Source organism: Procambarus clarkii, chromosome 17 (genome assembly GCF_040958095.1).
Source record: "Procambarus clarkii isolate CNS0578487 chromosome 17, FALCON_Pclarkii_2.0, whole genome shotgun sequence".
NCBI lineage: Eukaryota > Metazoa > Arthropoda > Malacostraca > Decapoda > Cambaridae > Procambarus > Procambarus clarkii.
In genome coordinates this window covers 3,771,588-3,775,513 of record NC_091166.1, presented here as the reverse complement: position 1 = coordinate 3,775,513, position 3,926 = coordinate 3,771,588, and the positions used below count along the sequence as shown (strand labels likewise).

Sequence of the window (3,926 nt, the reverse complement as noted above, 5' to 3'; positions counted from 1 at the left end):
CATGAGATATATATTTTTGTACAAATTATAAAAGATTATTTTCATCCAAAGCAATCAAACAACTTGTTTATTATTATAAAATTTGATTGAGAAACATTTAACTGGTTTGGCTCACATTCTCTACTGATTCACGACAACTAGATTCAAAGTTTAAATTGGATTTGTCCTTACACTCATAATTTTTAGGATTTTTTTTGGAGGATATGAGGCTTTTTGTGAGGTGCCTCTCACATGTGTGTAACTTTTACTGGTTTGCCAGTTTGACCTCTCTCAAACTGCACTGCCATATCCGCTGCATTTTTGGTCTTATATTCTATTAATGCTGTTCCTTTTCTATTTTTCTGCACCATAACCAGAGCATTGATGTCTCCCCACTTATAGAAGAGTTGGTTAATTTCCTGCTGGGAATACCCTGGCCAATCGTCTGTTGACATCCACTTAACTTTAACTTTGTGACCCCGTGTGTCCATAGCTGGAGGTTCACTGCTTTTGGAGACTTTAGATGAACTCCGAAAAAGCTCTGCCCCTACCTCCCTATTTACTTGATCCAGTTCCTCCAAAATAAGTTGCTCGCCCTCCTTGTCCAATCTTTTCAATTCACGTCGAAACTGTTCTTCTTGTGACATATCTTGCTGTTCCCTACTGCGTTGAACACGTCGTTCCCGTTCCTCCAAATCTGACCTTAGTTTCTGTGATCTGGTAACATGTTCACGGGCTCTGGCAGCTGCTGCTTTACGACTCTTGAGGGTCTTGTCATATGCTTTACGTGTTCCTGGATCTAACAAAATCTCAAGAATTTTCTTAAGTTTGTCAAATTCATCAGTAGCGAATGGGTTATCTGGATTCTTATCCGGATGACATTTAAGAGCTCTTTGTCTGTACGATTTCTTAATCTCCTTTTCCTCGGCATCAATAGTTATCCCCAGAATTTGATAGAAGTCCAGTTTCGATAGTTTCGTATTATGTTCCTGCGACATAACGTCCTCAATGCGTCACTACCACTTTCACAAGAGCTAATATTTTCGACAGCTGCTTCTTATGTTTTATTACGCGTTTCTGGAGCGAATGATCTCTGTCCTCAGCTTGCTGTCAACAGTCATATGTAAAGACGTCAAATGTTAGTTAATTTATATCCTACGTACATCTCACTGGGAGGAGACATGTAGCATCTCTCTCAATAGTAAAAACATAGTCCTGGAACCTCTGTTAATCATAATATATATAAATTATTTAGATTCAGGTTTGAACATAGGATCATAAGAATAAAGCTCTGGTTAGCCCCATTTAGATTATGCAGTTCAGTTTTGGTCGCCGTACTATAGAATGGATATAATTTCACTTGAACGTGTCCAACGTAGGATGACTAACTTAATTAAGAACATAAGAACAAAGGTAACTGCAGAAGGCCTATTGGCCCATACGAGGCAGCTCCTATTCTATAACCACCTAATCCCACTCATATACTTGTCCAACCCGCGCTTGAAACAATCGAGGGACACCACCTCCACCACGTTACGCGACAATTGGTTCCACGAATCAACAACCCTGTTTGTTGTATTTACCCAAGTCTTTCCTAAATCTAAACTTATCCAATTTATACCCATTGTTTCGTGTTCTGTCTTGTGTTGATATTTTTAATACCCTATTAATATCCCCCCTGTTATGTCCATTCATCCACTTGTAAACCTCTATCATGTCACCCCTAACTCTTCGCCTTTCCAGTGAATGCAACGTAAGCTTTGTTAATCTTTCTTCATATGAAAGATTTCTAATTTGGGGAATTAACTTAGTCATCCTACGTTGGACACGTTCAAGTGAATTTATATCCATTCTATAATACGGCGACCAAAACTGAACTGCATAATATAAATGGGGCCTAACCAGTGCAAGATATAGCTTAAGAACCACACCAGGTGTCTTGTTACTAACGCTTCGATTAATAAATCCCAGTGTCCTATTCGCCTTATTACGAACATTTATGCATTGATCCTTTTGTTTTAAATTCTTACTAATCATAACTCCCAGATCCCTTTCGCAATCCGACTTCGCAATCTCAACACCATCTAGCTCGTATCTTGTAACTCTATCATCATTACCTAGCCTCAGAACTTTACATTTATCAGCATTAAACTGCATTTGCCAATCATTTGACCATTTCAAAACCCTATCTAGATCAACTTGAAGTGATAGTGAGTCCTCCTCCGAATTAATTTCCCTACCGATTTTCGTATCATCGGCAAATTTGTAAATGTTGCTACTCAAACCTGAATTTAAATCATTTATTTATATTATAAACAACAGAGGTCCCAGGACAGAGCCCTGAGGTACTCCACTAACAACATTATCCCACTCTGACTTAACCCCATTTATACTAACTCTGTTTCCTTTGGAATAGCCATGCCCTAATCCAAGTTAATATAGCACCCCCCAGTACCATGAGCTTTTATTTTTTTAATTAGTCTTTCATGTGGCACTGTATCAAAAGCTTTGCTAAAGTCAAGGTACACAACATCACAATCCTTACCACTATCAACTGCCTCAACTATGCTGGAATAAAAAGTTAGCAAATTTGTTAAACACGGCTGGAAAGATATTGCAAATCAAATGCAATATCTTTCATAGACAACTGGGAACACTTCTATGGAAGAAATGAAATGTATGCTCGTGATGGGGTGCATCTATCGAGAGCTGGGGTTGTTGCTGTTGCGAACTCGCTAGAAGAAGTGGTTAGAGGTGTTTGTTTGGGTTTAAACTGTTAGTAGATAGAGGTATGGGAATTGATTTGGAGGAAGGAGGTAATAAAAGTATGTGTTTGTGGGAGAAAGGAATTGGCAAGGCGATCAGGGAGAGAGAAGGTCCGCAAGGTGGCAGTTCACTTGGGGTATATTACACTAACAGTAGAAGTCTAAGAAATAAAATTAACGAATTAAATGCTCTTGTCTGCACAGAAAAAATAGATATTATTGCACTTACCGAAACGTGGATGAATGTAGAAAATAGAGAACTATTAGCTGAATATCAAATATATGGATTTAAACTATTTCACACAGATAGATATATTAGACGAGGAGGTGGAGTAGCCATATATGTTAGGGACAATTTGAAATGTAGTCTCAATGAGGGAATCAAAACAGAGCCACACACAGAAACTATTTGGATTGAATTAAACGAAAAAGCTAATAATATTATAATAGGAGTAATATATAGGCCACCAAATTTAGACAGAATGGAAGCAAAGCATCTATGGGATGAAATATCTAGAGCATCTAGATCTAACAGTATTTATGTCATGGGTGACTTTAATTTTAGCGGAATAAACTGGTTGAACAAAACAGGGAATAGTGAAGCAGAAGATTTTCTAGAATTAATTGATGATTGCTTTCTTACGCAACACATTAAGGAACCAACACGGGAAAATAATATTTTAGATTTAGTGTTAACTAACAGGGAAACGCAAATTAATGACATCGAAATAGGGAGTGAGCTAGGGAGCAGTGATCACAAAGAAATCAGATTTAGCATAGAATGGAATAGACCAGTAGGAGAAAATTCTGTTAAAGTGCCAGATTTTCGAAAAGCTGATTTTAATAGCCTAAGAAATTTTTTGGGTCAAATTGATTGGAAAGGCTTGGGTATGGGGTGTGGGCCGGTCTTGGAGCGAGACATGAACCCAGCGATAGGTGACTTAAATGGGGATTTCGATGTGGATTCAATATATAACTTATTTAAGAATATTCTAAACAAAGCACAGGAACGTAGTATACCATACAAATTGAATAGATCGTAATACTAATGACCCAAAGTGGATAACAAAGAATTTGAAGAACCTTATAGGTAAAAAGAGAGCTTGGTACAAAAGGATTAAAAATGGGGAGGTCACTTTAGAACAGGAATTCGTACAACTGGTTAGAAATGTTAAAAAAGAG

The 3,926-nt window shown here is 37.6% G+C and overlaps 1 pseudogene; it reads right to left on the bottom strand.

Moving 5' to 3' along the window:
* Positions 1–227: 227 nt before the first annotated feature.
* LOC138365720 (dnaJ homolog subfamily C member 17 pseudogene) lies at positions 228–977 on the bottom strand (annotated as a pseudogene).
* Between the last annotated feature and the right edge of the window lie 2,949 nt (positions 978–3,926).